Raw genomic sequence first — 16,143 nt, forward strand, 5'->3', positions numbered from 1 at the left:
AGAAAAATTTGGGGGGGTACACATATATTTTAACTAGTGTGATGGGATTATAAAAAATATCAATTTCCCTAGGACATTTTTATTGTTGTTGTTGTTATTATTATTATTTAGTAAAGCAATAGAAGTTTATTAAGTGAGGTTTATTAAAGTGAAGGAGTTTTTTAAATGAAGATACAAAAAAAGCTCTCAAGAGTGAGAGGAGCCCAGACAGGGTGGTGAAAAGGCGCCTGGGTTGGTCTTTTATGGAAAGCTAACCAGGGAACTTAAGTCCTTTAACATCTCTATTGAGAATGCCTTCAACAGCTTACTTCCTTTTTAGGGTGTGGTTATTCTTTGTTGGTCACAGGTGATTATCATAAAGACAGCCACCCCACACCACCCACCCTGCAGGTCTAGGGCAGGGTGGTCTTGGGACCGCCCCCCCCTTCCCTAGAACACTGTTAATAAGATTGTTTGGCTGGTTGATTTGGCTTTTAATGAGGAAGGTGGATGAAGGAGGGGATCCAGAAAACTTTTTCAGTCCCTTGAGTTTGTAGGGTACTTTGGGCTTTGCCCTCATTTCAGTGTTAGAAAGCCCTGGGCAATTATCCTCTGTCGTCCTACAGATAATCTCTATTGAGAAAAATGTTTGTTCTAATGATGAATAGATATGGCTCCTGCATTTATTTGCCTAGTTTCTCCAACATCTACAAAGAGGTATTCCACCTCAATATTAACATTATTTATTTTGTCTTCCTGATAACATCGAAGCCTACTTGATTTCTTTTTAAGACTTGGTTAAGCATTTTTTACACACATTCATTAACAATGAAAAATTCTAAAAAGATATATTCATGCCAAATAATTCTTCCTAAGGGAATCGAGCTTTCTTTGTGTTCTGTTGGCCAGAGCTGGTATTTGCATGAATTAAAAAGGTAGGAGCGCCTGGGTGGCTCAGTGGGTTAAGCCTCTGCCTTCAGCTCAGGTCATGGTCTCAGGGTTGTGGAATCGAGCCCCGCATCAGGCTCTCTGCTCAGTGGAGAGTCTGCGTCCCCTCCCTCCGCCTGCCTCTCTGCCTCCTTGTGATCTTTGTCTGTCAAATGAATAAATAAAATCCTAAAAAAAAAAAAAAAAGGTAGCCACCGACTATAACTGATTGGTTGAGGGACGGAGATCTAACACAGCAGACCCTTTGTCCTCTGCGTTTTCTGTCAAATTGCCTAAAGAACTTAACGTTAGGATCATTCTCTTTTTTTTTTTTTTAAAGATTTTATTTATTTATTTGACAGAGAGAGATCACAAGTAGACAGAGAGGCAGGCAGAGAGAGAGAGAGAGAGGGAAGCAGGCTCCCTGCTGAGCAGAGAGCCCGACGCGGGACTCGATCCCAGGACCCTGAGATCATGACCTGAGCTGAAGGCAGCGGCTTAACCCACTGAGCCACCCAGGCGCCCAGTTAGGATCATTCTTGAATAGCCTTCTTAAGAACCCAAGAGTTTGAATTTACATAGGAGAAGAAACGTTGCTTGGTTAATAATAGAGCCAGGTGAATTTATATGGTTAACCCCCAATATCCCACTTAGTAGAAACAAGACTCAGGACAAGAGTTGAAAGGAAATTGGTAGAGGAAGTGTGGGAACAGAGGTTCCTGCCCAGGCCCAGTCTTGGATGCCCACAGAATGGCTCAAGGATGCTGGGTCTTACTCGTCCCTACTGCCTAGCACAAGGTCTGCTGCTGAATGAATGAATAAAGGAATGAATGTGTGGGTGTCAAGGTGAGAGGGTGTTTAATAAGTGTTGATGGTGGAGGCAGCCTCATAAAAATTACAGTAGATGGATGGGGGGTGGTGTGGATGTATAGGGAATAACTTTAATTTTTTTAAGGGTGACTCTCAAGACCGGATTTGTTTGGGAAACAGTGCCCCTTAGCAGTGGCCTCTCCAGGGATCTGCTGAGTGTGGAAATGGCTGGTTCCTCTTTCTCGGCTTTTCTTTCTGTACACTAACCCACAGAGTCATCCATATTTTCCTGGGGCCACTACATAGAACACCACCAATTAACTCAGTCCTCTGTCCAGTAGACGGTGCTGTTGTTCTCCTTCTTTGCTGGTGGGGCATCAACCTCGGTTCATACCAGGTTTTCATAAAAACGTTCTCAGATATTAGGGAGAGGTTTTTTTTTTTTTTTTTTGTTTTTTGTTTGGATTGTTTTGTTTTTCTCCCCAAGCTAGATGGAAAAATATCTTTGCACTTGGCACCCCTCTCATTTTTTCAAGCAACATATGGGGGGGTGAGGTGGGGAAGACTTACAAGATATTCACATTTTTTCACCACAATCCCAAACCTCTCTAGGGTGGGATCCTGACACTGTTAGCTGAATTAAGCAGCTGGTGGGTGATGAGGAGGTAATGGTGGTTAAGTAACTTCCAGTCGTCAACCACCATCCTGTTTCAGTTGAGGGCCCCAAGAAACACACTTGGTGGGAGGCCTGGGCTGAGCAGGATGGGTCTTCCACCCAGGGAGCCAGAGAGAACACAAGGCCATTGTCAAGTAAGGTGCAGGGGCTGCTGCAGAAGGTTCCAGCAGCTGCTGTCCCCAAATGCCCACTGCCAGGGAGTCCACAGAGCAGCACTGGCTGTGACCTCAAAGGGATGGAGGAAGCTGCCACCCTGGTCTGGGGTCAACCTGTGTGTGGTGACAGGGAAAGGAATGTGGACTTTGGCTGAGTGAAGAGAGGAAACATGGGAACCCAGGAGACAAGCCACCTGGGTTTGTTGAAGATTTACCACTAGCCAGGGAGGTCAATGTTTCTTGTCCCTCAAGATGTGGAATACGAAGCCCCAATCTGTGAGCTGCTTTGAGATATATGGGTACCATCACGACAAATAAAATGAGCTCTTTCGTGGGAGAGAGAACTAACTGTTGGGGCCTTTCCGTGGAGAGTAAAAGCACATCAAAAGAAGAAGTCATTTCACAAGCACAGATTTCTCCTTGACTTTGATTGTGGTAAAACAAATTTGCAACTAGGAATTACAGAAAACCCTCAAAGGGAGGAATTACTTCGTAAATGTTTTAATTACAGCTGTGAATGATGGAAAGCAGGTTGGACCCCAGACAGGAGCATCAGGGTTTGAATCCAGTGCCTTCCATCTTCGAGTTGCGATGGATTTGAGTAAGTCACAAACTCTGAGTTTCTGCTTCATTCCCCATTCATAAAATGGGGATAATCAGTCCTGTCCCATCTCATCATATGCTGTGAGGGTTGCCTTTGGAAAACAGCCTTTCAGTTTCAAAGTTCCATGGAGGGCAAAGATTTATATTTGTTAGAGATCAGATTCTTCTCCTCTTATTTCCCAGATGCCTTCCTGGCACTGCCCAAAATACAGAAATTTGACACGGAGCAAATACAAAAGCAAACAGACAAAACAAACAAACAAAAACCAACCCATGAGCAAACAAAACATCATACAGTTATTGAGCAAACTTTGTGACGAGATGATTTCACAATGCAGCAAACTGATGGGACATTCCCAGTCCTATATTGCTGGGGTTCCAAAGCACAGCGAGTTGCATGTTATTGTAAGACTGTTTTCAGAAATTTTCAACATTTAGCTTTTCCATAACTTAACCCATGGTTTCTTAGCTGATTAGCACAGATATGAACCAGAAAAGATTGCTCTGTGACCTCAGAAGGTTGAACAAATAATACTCTATCCAGGTTGTAATTACACAAGAGATATAACCAAGACAAATGTGAGACCATTTGTTAATAACCCCTGAATGCTGATATAAACTGTTCATATCAAATTGATTGCTACAGAAAGTAAAATAAAAAGGAATGAAGATATTATATACCTGTAATATGAAGTAAAACTCTAAGAAATAGAATGCAACTTCTATAACTGATGGAAATGCTCTAGGAATGGTGGGGAAACGAGTTTTGATAAAGGGTTTTCAGTCCTTCAGAAAAATCCCCAAAGTGAGCTGCCTTACATCCTTTTTATAATAAGACAGGATATAAAATAATGCAGATAGCCATGAAAATATGTCCAGAATTCTTCCCTGCCCCTGTTTTTAGGCTGTCTCTACTTGGCCAAAGGGAATAAAGCTTTAGAATAAGTGGCTGGTCAAAGAAAATAATTTAAGGAAACCAAGTAGTCATTCCATCTAAAAACTAAAGGCAAACATTAAAACAAGGTGTTTTTGCTGTTTCTGTGCCTCCCTTGCTCCTCACTGTCCCCTCTGGCCCATAAGAGTACTTTGGAGACCTTGGTCGTCTTCTCCACACCTCTTGGTTCTACACGTGCTGGTCTCACTCTGCATAACTGAGATGGCCCCAGGACTGGGAGGGCAAAGGAATTCTGACATGAAAACTGTAGGAGCTATTTAAAAACCTCTTAATCACAGAATTTAATTCGACTTCCAAATAAATGCCTAAGATCAGGGGAAGAGCTGATTAAATTTAGATGCAGCAGCTCGGTGAACTATATTATGCAGCCATTTAAATAAATGGCAAATGTTTATAATATAATGTAAGGGAGAGTTCAAGTAGAATTCAAAATATGATTGCACCTTATCTGAAACTTGTATTATGTGGAAGGTAAAATGTAATAAGAAAATACCTGGATTGTGGGGTTGTGTGCTTGCTGAAAACTTAACTAATTTTAATACTATTTTGGAATTACAAGTAAAAACACGAATGTTGCTTTTTTCAATTTAAAAAATGGTTGTTCAGACTGCCATCTTGATCTCCATAAAAAAGAGGAAAAATCCAGGACCTCTTCAGTGTTTAATTTAGGGCAGGTTTCTGATTTTCTAGTACATTCTGGAAGATCTTACATTCAGAATGTTTAATATTTTGCTCTGGGTGACATCCTCAGTTCTACGGCTGCCCTCCCAAGTGCCATGTTGCCTGAATTTAACAGCTATTTAATCTACTTCTCTATTTCTGTATATTTCTAAACTTTTAAGAGGTACTTATATAATAATTAATTTAGTAATGTGCACCAAGACATCTTTCCATTTCACTTAAATTTGATTTTTAAAAATTAATTTGGCATTTCTAAAACACATGATAGAAAGTGCTGACCCTATAAGAAAAGAGAAACCAGAGCAATGATGAAGGAAACTTTGATAAACAAAGTTGCTCTCATGTTCCTGAAAATCTTTCAGTTTCAGATCAAGTCAATCTGTAGTGAGAACCTATGTAGCACGATAGGCACCACACCAGACCCATGTAAGGACTTCCTGCTCACCTCTCCCCAGATTCTATTTCATAGGATTGTTATTTTTTTAATTTTATTTATTTATTTGACAGAGATCACAAGCAGGCAGAGAGGCAGGCAGAGAGAGTGGGGGGAAGCAGGCTCCCTGCTGAGCAGAGAGCCCCAGGCGGGACTGGATCCCAGGACCCTGAGATCATGCCCTGAGCCGAAGGCAGAGGCTTTAACCCACTGAGCCACCCAGGTGTCCCTATGTCATAGGATTATTATCTCTATTCTACAAGTGGGCACCTTGAGGCTCAGAGAAGTTCAGCTATTTGCAACCATCATAGAGCTGGTGAGAGGCTAGATTTGAACTTTGATCTTCTCCATTTCAGATCCAGGGCTCTTTCCATTATAACTTGCTCTAATACATTACATTTGATAAATTCATCATTTTTATGTAAATGGGTTTTTTTGTTTATTCTTTTAAATTCAAGTAATATCCTTCAAAATAATCATATCTCAAAACAAATATGAAGCTCAATATGAGAAAGGCAAAATATTAAGAGATCGAAGGTGGTAAAAAATAGAAGGTAGTACTAGAAAATGAGGTAACTAAAGTGGTAATATAACAAAGGGTTCTAACAAAACTATTTGATTCTAAAATCAATATGCTAAAGTGAGTACAATATCATGCACCACGTGGGTTGTAGATTGGTTTCTATCAACCAAGGTTAAGTCCAGGCATATCTCTTAGTTCTAGTTATTGAAGGACTCTAGGCTGACAGATTTAAAACAAGTATCCCCTGTCTAATTAGGGAAAGTGGCACTGCCCAGGGGGTGAGATAAGTGCCTTCTCTCTCTCTCTCTCTCTTTTTTAAGTTTTTATTTGAATTCCAATTACTTAACATATAGTGTAATATTAGTTTCAGGTGTACAATAGTGATTCAACACTTCCATACAATTCCTGGTGCTCATCACAACTGCACTCCTTAATCCCCATCACCTATTTCACCCAACACCCTTCCCTACCTCCCCTCTGGTAACCATCAGTTTGTTCTCTATAGTTAAGAATCTATTTCCTGATTTGCCACTCTCTCCTCCCTTTGGTCATTTGTATCGGTACCTTTTTTTGTTTGTTTGTTTAATGTTTAATGTGGGCTTGAACTCATGACCCTGAGATCAAGAACCAAGCTGAGATTAAGAGTGAGATGCTTAATTGACTAAGCCATCTATGCACTTCTTCTTTGTATTGTTTCTTAAATTCCTTGTGTGAGTGAAATCGTATGGTATTTATCTTTCTCTGACTGACTTATTTCACTTAGCATAATACTCTCTAGAGCTCCATCTGCCTTTGCAAATGGCAACATTTCATTCTTTATTATGGCTGAATAATATTCCATTGTGTATATATACTGCATCTTCTTTAACTATTCACCAGTGGATGGACACTTGGGAGTCCTTATCTCTTGATGGTGGCCTCTTGGAGCTATGGAGTCTGAGCTCTTAGTTCAGAGTGGCCTAGCTCTCTGGATACGCAGGAGGACCGGAGGAGTATTCAAGGATCCAAACCAATCTAACAAAAACAGGAACTCAAGTATCAGTAGGATTTATTTTCTTTAAGAGATGTAGTTCATATTGGTGGGGAAGAAAAAAAAACAACAACAGAAAAACAAAATATCTCAGAGGACCAGTAGCTAGAATACCTGGGTTTACTCTGGGCCTTCCACTAAGTGGTCGGGTGAGTTCAGAGAAATTACATCGCCGTTTTGGGCTTCCATTTTTCCTATGTAAAATAAAGAATAAAATAAAATAAAGAAATAAAATAAAATAAAATAAAGAAACTGAATTGCATGATCTACTGTCTCTTCCAACTACAATCTCTCTCTTTAAGATATTTTGCCAGGAATGCCTAATTTGGCAGAAGATCCAAAGATTTCAGGACTGGAAGACATCTAACACTTTTACTTATTGGGTCCCTTCAAGGCTGTGAGGAAAAGAAAAGTACCTCTCTCCGTAATACTGATCAGCAAATTTTCTTCCTCCATGATGAAACTGGTTTGGCTGGATCACCAGGAATATTTTTGACAGAACTCAAAATTTTATGAACTCTTCCTCAAGATGAGCTCAAGAAATAGAAGAAAAAAATACCATGGAACTCAAGAACTATAAAAAGACAACTGGTAAAAATGGACCTACTATAGACAAGATGAAGTCAAGCAGAAGTCCTTGGAAGAAGATAAACAGCACTGAGCAGAAACCAGAAAAAGAGTCATTAATATATTCAACAAACTGTATACTTATCAAATTCAAGACTTCATGCTAGTTATCTCTTAGCAGAGATAATATTTGATTCTAAATACTATCTTAAAGGGCTTTTAAGTTCAGAGGTGACATAAAAATATACACAAGTAATGATAATACAGAGTAGAAAACATTATTTCATTAGAATAGAAATAGAGGTAAAAGTGCTACCATTATCACAATGATGATCAAAAATGTCTGGAAGTGGCATTTGAACCAAAAGTGCAAGAGCTTACTGAAAGAAAGTGAAGGAGGTGAAGGACAGCCCTAACTGTAAGTTGTAGAGAGTAAACGTACTAATTCTGGACCACTTCTACAGTGTAGGATCCAATCCAGAACAAAATCAGAATTTCGGGACCCTCTGATCTTCCCAAGCATCTCACATCTAGCCTTCCAGCCTTAAGTCTTTAATTGTACTATGGGGGGAAGCAGAGCTTCAGTTTTGAGATCATCTGACTATTTTGGTCATGGGGACATATCATGGTTTTCTGAAAGAAAGTGAAAAAATGTTTGCAATGATATATTGAAGTGATTTGAAGAAAGGCTTTACTTTTTTCAGTTGTCTAAAGATGGAGCCTGATGCAGGGTGATATAGTAAGAGCCCAAGACTTGAGGTCAAGTTCAAGTTCCAAACCTCACTCATGTTAAGACCTGAATACATCATTTACTACTTTGAGCCTTAGCTTTCTTAATCTATAAAATGGGGTTTCATAGAAACTGCTCTGTCACCCCAACTAGAATCTTATGAGAATCAAATTAAATGAGTTCACATTTAAGTTAGTACCTTCCTCCTCCTTAGCACCAGGAATGTGTCTTGTGCATCTTAATTTCTTTAACCCCTAGCCCATAATAGTACATATACCAGACACTTGATTAAGTATGCTGCACTGTGTTGCCCTTTAAATAAGGCACACTGGGCACTTGCTATGCCCTTGTTTATGAATGTGGATTTGACTGCCCCAGTGGCTTATTTATCCCTTTGGTCTATCATAACTAATTGAGGTGAGCTTCTCTGATGAAGTACAGTGTAGTCTTCCTCAGCTGTAACCATTGATGTTTCTATTATATCATGCCATTTTCCTGCGGTCACCATTCATCAACACACACACAATGTCATTTGTCATATAAAAGGATTTGCTATTCAAGAGTCTGGGGTCTGTTCTGTGTTAGCTAACAACTATCCACCATGGGACTTCTTAGAACACTGCGCAGCAGGAAGTCATGTTGTAAATGATTTGTTTTATTTCAGTCATGTCATCCTGTGTAGGTCTGCATGGTTTTATCTGGGCTATGGAAATAGTTTTGAGTGTGAGTGGTCAGAATCAAGCAGTGTTCTCTCACTTCATCAAATCTGGCACATTTTCGCTCTGGACAAATCCAATGGACATTTTGCAGACTTGCTAATCTCAGGAAGACTGAAGTTTTTAGAAGGTTGTTCTTCACATTGAGGGGTAAGTAGCAAGGGGAGGAAGTGTTTGCTACTGTTTGGGTCGTGTTTTCTTAGCTTGGCAAAGAATTATAACTTAATGGGATTGATTAATGACTCACACACAGGAGACACAGTCCAGTAGTTTGGCTGAATAAGGCGGAGTGCCTATTTTGCTTTTCACTCTCCCATGATCTTTAACAATTGTAAAGTATCTACTTCCCCAGTTTACCCTTGGGAGTAGATTATACCAAAAAGAAATGTGCTTCGAGTAGAACTTAATGTGCTTTTTCTGAAACTCTCTGGGGACTATCACCCTCAAGAGAATGCTATGTCTGATTTACAGAGATAGTGGGGTTGAGATTTAAATTCTCTTGAAATGGTTTTCTGAAATTGTATCATTTGATTTTATAAGATGTGCTTCTAGAACATTTCATTAGGGAAGGTTAAACAGTCAGAATGATTTGGTGGAGAAGTCAGCACCTTAACAAGAAGATAAGACCCAGAGTATGAGAGCCAAGAGGTTTGGCACCACTCATTCAACCTGGGCATACTCTATCATGGTGGTTAGGTGTGTTCCTGTTGACTGTTTCAAAGCCCTCCCTAGCTAAAGTGCAAGTCCTTTAGAGAAGGAACTAGATCTTCATATTTTGATTCCTTTTGTTAATTTATACATTGATGCAGTGAACAATTGAGTGTGTACTAGGCAATAGGGTAGCAATGTGAGCCACACTCAAGCTGCTACCTTTATGGAGCTTGCTTTCTAATGGTGGAGAAAGCAATAATCCAGGAATAATCAAATAAATATATTCAATATATTATCAAGTTGCTATGAGTGCTATGAAAAAAAATGAAGCAGATTAAAGGCATAGTACCAAGGAACACTGTTTTAGATCAGGGAGCCAGGAAAGGTTATTAAGAGGAAGGACATTTGAGCAGGGACCTAAATAGAGAGAGGAAGTGAGCCATGCTGATGGGTATCTAGGGAAAGGGCTTTCCAGATGGACAGTCAGTATAAGTATACAACCAGTATGGGCTTGTGGTTAAGAAACTAGTCTCTGGAGTTTGGTTGGCTATGTTCAAATCCTCTCTGCCACTTATATCTCTGCATGAAACAACCTTGATGATAATAGTTAATGTTCAGTAAGTATTTACCATGAGTCAGTTATAACACTAAACCTTTTATATAGGCTCTCTTGTGGAATGCTCACACCAAACCTATAAAATCAGTACTATCATAAGTCCCATACTACCAACAAAAGAATGAGGCATAAAGAGGTTAGTGAATAGTGGAACCAGGATTCCATCACTGCAGTTCAGCTGGAGAGCTAGTAGTTTTAACACAAAATAAAATGTGGGATGAGCACAGCCAAATGTGGGAAAATTGGGACATTTGCTATGGTAACTTCTCCCTCTTCTGCCAGTGACCTCTTTTCCTCCAACGCTGCCTAGGGCTTTCTGAGGCAGTTTGGGGGGGCATACCCATATGCATAACCACCTCTTTTTCTGGGCTTTTCCCCACAGAAATCATTCCTGGCTCCCAACCCTTGGGGAACCTCCATTTTGGTCTAAGTGAACTATCAAACTAAGCTTAGCAAAAGTGCCAGTGGGAATTGTGATCCAGTAGAAGTAGCAGGACATGATCAGTGATGGCTCTGCAAATTACTAGCTGTGTGACCTAGGTCAAGCCATAGGATGTCTGAGCCTCAGTTTCCTCCTACATAAAATGAATTGATACTATTTCTAATGCCTACTTCATCTAATAGTAAACATTATTTCTCCTGTGCAAATCAAATGAAGTCATGAATGGTAAAATAAAATATAACAGAAACTGGAAGCTATATTAAAAACCAGTGTATTGTTATAAAATGAAAATATGGTCTGTGGTATGTGATATGTTAATTCCTTGATTACTAGAATATACTACTGTGACAAACTTCTGGCCCTGTTTTATATGTATGTTCCTGATGTCATACCCTACTACTCCTTTCAGTTCTCAAATTTCATTTCTCAGAACAATGAAAATGTCACTTGGACTTTCATTTACAATTTATTTTAAAATGTTTACGTTTTAAGAAACTAGATAAATTGGAGCAGTTTGTCCCTTTTGGAGTTGAAGCTATTTGACTTTGTAATTTCAGCCATGCATATTTATTTTATTATACAGAAAAATCTTAGTTAACCAGAATGTTAAGTGGAACAAGGAGTTTTAGATTACTAGTTCTTGGTTAATTAAAAAGCAAAAATAGGGCACCTGGGTCACTCAGTGGGTTGAGCCTCTGCCTTTGGCTCAGGTTATGATCTTAGGGTCCTGGGATCGAGCCCCACATCGGGCTCTCTGCTCAGCAGGGAGCCTGCTTCTTCCTCTCTCTCTGCCTGCCTTACTGCCTACTTGTGATTTCTCTCTCTCTGTGTCAAATAAGTAAAATCTTAAAAAAAAAAAAGCAAAAATGCATTAGAAACCTCTTTCTCTTTTTATACTATAGAACATATTTTGGAAATACATCAATTACTCCTCTGACTTAGGAAGTAGAGACCAGGGAAGGTAACTAAATCCTTGTGTGTGTGTGTGTGTGTGTGTGTGTGTGTGTGTGTGTGTGTGGCAGAGAGAGAGAGAGAGAGAGAGAGGAAGACTGATTCTGCTATGGAGAACAGAATTGCCATGTTGAACATCTCTGTTCAGTGTTCAACATTGTATATGTAGTCATGGGCAACATAAGAAGTTGAGTTAAAGATGAAAGAACCTCAGACATCACTTGGAATAATGAAGACTCATTACAGTTAAAAAGATGTTAGCTACATAGTGGTTAAGGATCAGACTCAATGCTTCAATGCCAGCTCACTTGGGTTGGAATCCTGGCTTGGTTACTTGGTAGTTCCCTGGCCCTGGACTTATCTGAATCTTTAATGTCCTCATCTGTAAAATGAGAATAAGAATAATAATATCTACTTCACAGAGTTATTCAAGTGAAGGCAGTGTCTGATGCATAGCCAGTACCCTATAAAGGTTAGAATGATTGCTACATTTGTTGTGATGAACACTTACTATGTCTTTAATATATTAATCCACAACAACTCTGTGAAGCAGGCACTATTACTATCTTTATTTTACAGATGAGAAAATTGAGTAAGAGACAATAAGTGACTTGCCTGAAGCCACTTAGCTAGTACCAGTGTGGCCAAGTAGCCATCCCACAGCTGCCTGGCTCGAAGTCCATGTTCCTAACCACCAAGCTAGCTACTTCGGTCACATATTTCTGATTTCAATCCTTCTTATCAGTAACTTATTTTTCACTATTTACTTTTGTTCTCAGGGTTAGAATAAACAATAAGTATTTATAGAATGGGAAGGTATAGAACAATCAAAATTGAGATCTGACTGCTTGAATCCATTTAATTGAGGTTTTTGAGTATTATTTGTTAGTGAACATGGTCATTTAGGTAAGTCACATATTGGGAGTGGCCTTGAATAAATTATTTTAAAATTAATATTTTTTTTGCATGAAACCTACTAAAGTCATCACAAGACTCACCTAGAGGGATTTTTTTCTGTTTGGCTTTGGAATGCTTGGAATTTTTTTGTTGTTGTTAATATTCTAACACAGAATGTATTCTCTCAGAGGTCCAGGGTAAACTTTCAATGGTGCCTAAAACAATCCATACCCACCTGGGTGCATATTGACATTATTTGATGTGAGTGATGGATAATTGACAGATGTAGCCTGTGAAGATGGGAGGATGGGGTGGAGAAAGTTATGCATGATCAAGTCGGTCTTTTCCAGTAGTAGTAATGGGTCATGGCTGCATTTTAAAGGGAAAGGGAAAATTACTTTTCCAACAAGTATAAAACTATGACTCATACTGGAATTGGTCCAGAATGTTGGTCAAAGTATCCAGATTGACAACTAAAGCTGAAAGATCTTGGGAAGACATTGTAGAGAGCTGAAATGCAGGGACAGACATATGGGAAGTTTAGGTTCATTGGAAAAATGTGAACTGGTTAGAAAAAAAAAATAAAGAAAGCAGAATATATAACATTTTAAAAATCAAACAAATGCCTTTAAAATGAATTTCCTGATCGTTTTTGATAATCCTAGGAACTCCAAATCCTTACCCAGCAAATTAATGGGATATCCAAAGAAAACCAATCCCTCCTTATAAACAAAGTGGAAATTTCCTTCTTTTCCAAAAGGGCCCCAGTCCCAGCCATAGAGGAAGCATGGAGACGAAAACACATCTCTGCCTGAAATGACCTCCTATTTTAAGAAAAAACAACAGCCTCAAAAGAAGGAAAGGAAAAACAAAGTTCCACCCAGAAGGAAATTGTATGTAACAACCCAAAGGGAGACCAAGAGGAGAGGGTTGGAATACTGAAATAAGCATCAAGCAAATGGCCTCTGACGTAGTCATTAGCCTCTAACAATGTCAGAATTTGAGCTTTGAGACAACTGCTTTGTGATTGACAAAAAGAGGTTAGGGTGGGGGAGGATCTGGACAAAAGCAAGCTGATTTATAAGTCCCCTCTGCAGCCGTGGAAACTTTGATCTTTGAAGTTTGCCTATTTTTTTCAGGACTCTGCTAGCATGTAACCCAGGGGAGATCAGCAACCACAAAACGTTGGCTATAATTTTCTGCAATTTGTCACATGCCCTCTTCAAGCCCTGGTGAGATGGTTTTCTTTTGTTTTTAAGCCATGGATGATAGTAAAGTAGTTCAGGCAAGATAAGAGCAAGCTGGAATCTTCCCAGTTCTTCTAAACCTGGGGCTACATTGTCCTACAGGTGTATTTTAATTTACTTTTTACTGCATGTGTATTTGGTTTAGCTCACATGGTAGTAATTTTCCCCCCTCTTTTTGGATCCAACATTTAAAAATAAAGATAGTCCAAGTCAAAATTGGATTTCTATTTACTCTTGAAAAATCTGGTGGCACTGGTCCCAAATTCCTGTGGGGTAAAGTCTGAATCTGAGTACCTGCTGTCCTGTTCAGATGGGGCATGCACTTGACATTCTGCTAGTCCACAGCCTGCCAGCATCGCTCAATCCTGTCACCTGTTTGCCCACCCATGGGAATTTCTTCAGTTGATCCATGTTCATCTGATCCATACACATCTTCAGGAATATCGCCTGCTTAATCCAGATTGCAACAGCCTGCTGAGAAGGATTCTAAGGCTGTGTCTGGGTTTGGCATAGAAGTGATGGTTAGTTGCTAACGTCCCATTTGGGCACAGAGGGAGTGGGTGGTAGCAGAGATGCCAAATATTTGTCCTCTCTGATTAGTTTTATCTCTGGTTTAAGCCTGCATCTTGCCTTTAAATAGCATCCATTGCTTCTTAGTGCACTTTCTTTATAAACGTTCTTGAAACCCAGTACATTCTTTTCATCTCCAAATCTCTATACACACCTTCTATATAGAATCTCATTGAGTCTAGAAATCTGATTACACCCAACTTCTTTTCATGGGCCTTCAACCACCCTGCGAGCAGTTCCTGGTGTAGTTTAAATAAGTGAAAGAGAAGGCACTGATAAGCTATAGCACTTGTTTTAAGATGACAGGTGAAGGGCAACCCTGTCGGGACCCCTCTCACTCTTGAGAACTTTTTCTGCATCTTCACTTAATAAACTTCTATTGCTTTACTCACACATGCACATAAACACACATGCGCGCGCGCGTGCACACACACACACACACACGATGACAGATGAAGCAGCAGCCATTACTGTGGCCCCCAATTATCTATCTATCTATCTATCTATCATCTATCATCACGTATCTATCTCCTCTACCAACCTATGTATCTATCCATTTAGTCTCCTAGCTGTCTGCCATAGGAATCAGACCTGCAGGTATTTTCTCTTCTTCTCCAAGTGGCTTTTTACATCTTCACCATGGTTCTCTGCCTACTATCCATTGGCCAGCCCCTGTAATTAATGGAGGCCAGTATATAACCAATCCTTTCACACAAAGTGGCCTGCCAGAAGTCCAGGGGTGGGAATCTCGATGAGCTGCTTTTCAAAGGTCTCCAACCCTTAAATGAAACCTCTTTGGTGCTTTTATGAATTCTGTTGTTGGAGTTACAAGGACCCTTAAGAAAAATGCCTGAAATCAGCTGGTCCTGCCATCACTGAAACCCAAAGGGAGGAGCTCCACAGGCGAGGAACTGCTCCCTAGATGTCTTGAAGTTGCCTGTATTTCAAAAGAATTCAGCTTACCACCACTGTGGCTTTTAGCCTCTCTAATAAAGCAGTTTTTAAAAAGCTAAAAACGTAATCTGCCTTTTAAATCTGCTCTTCCTGCTGAGTCTAAATGGGGTTGCAGCAAAATGCCTGGCTAGCATTAGAGTTCTCTGAAGTCAATCAGCTGAAATGGGGTTGCTTGGGGGTTTGAAATATATTTGAAAACACTCCAGGGGTGGCACAAAATAACTGAACAAAGGCAAATTACATGAAAGGAAGAAGCAGGTGGAGGTTTATAAAGTTAAAGAATCACTTGTATATTTTGGAAACATCAGAAATTGAGACAGGGTTGCTGACCTTAGAAGTTCATCTATCTGATCATAAACATGTTTTTCATTTGGCATTAGGAAAAGATTGTGCTAATGAACAGGGCTTCAAATACACAGACTGGAATAGGAAAGGCTGTATAAAATCCTTGAAGAAATACTCTTACCCATAGAGGCGCTGAGGCTAAAATATGTCATAGGCAAGAATGGGCATTACTATAATGTTTTCTCAGCAGATTTGAGGAAGACAACATCGTAAATTTTCTTTATCTTATTGAAATGATGGAATTGTTCTCTGAGAATTGACTTTTACTTTTTTTTTTTTTTTTTTTAAGCAGGCTCCATGCCCAGTGTGGAGACCAGTGTGGGGCTTGAACTCATGTCCCTGAGATTAAGACCTGAGCTGAGATCAATAGGCAGACACTTAACCAACTGAGCCACCCAGGCATCCCAAGAATTGAATTCTGGTAAGACAAACTCTAGTTTGCTCTTGTAGTGCATGGGGAAAAACATTTCACATAGCAAAATTCTACCATAAATAAACTGAAAAATTTTTAACATAGGCAGGATTAAGATTGTGACATGTAACACATTATACTCTCAATAATTCCTGAAAGATAATGCATCTATAGATCAAAGTCACTTAGAATTAAGGTGACCTGTGGGGAAATAAATGTAAATTGCTGGTTACCCAACAAAAATGATACTTTTCGGATAAGGCAGATTTGGAT

General features: G+C 39.6%; 1 protein-coding gene across 3 annotated transcripts in view; it reads left to right on the forward strand.

Moving 5' to 3' along the window:
* LOC125081215 (translation initiation factor IF-2-like) overlaps nucleotides 1-15,807 on the forward strand; it is a 78,060-nt gene extending 62,253 nt beyond the window's left edge. Inside the window, exons 3-4 of one of the 3 annotated variants that reach the window (XR_007121612.1) lie at nucleotides 13,103-13,574; nucleotides 15,751-15,807. The gene's annotated coding sequence lies outside the window, so the exon portion shown is untranslated. Of the gene's footprint in view, nucleotides 1-13,102; nucleotides 13,771-15,750 lie in introns of those variants that run through there. The other 2 variants (XR_007121613.1, XR_007121611.1) reach the window with 2 other exon arrangements.
* Nucleotides 15,808-16,143: the final 336 nt, after the last annotated feature.

This window comes from Lutra lutra, chromosome 11 (assembly GCF_902655055.1).
Source record: "Lutra lutra chromosome 11, mLutLut1.2, whole genome shotgun sequence".
Lineage (NCBI taxonomy): Eukaryota > Metazoa > Chordata > Mammalia > Carnivora > Mustelidae > Lutra > Lutra lutra.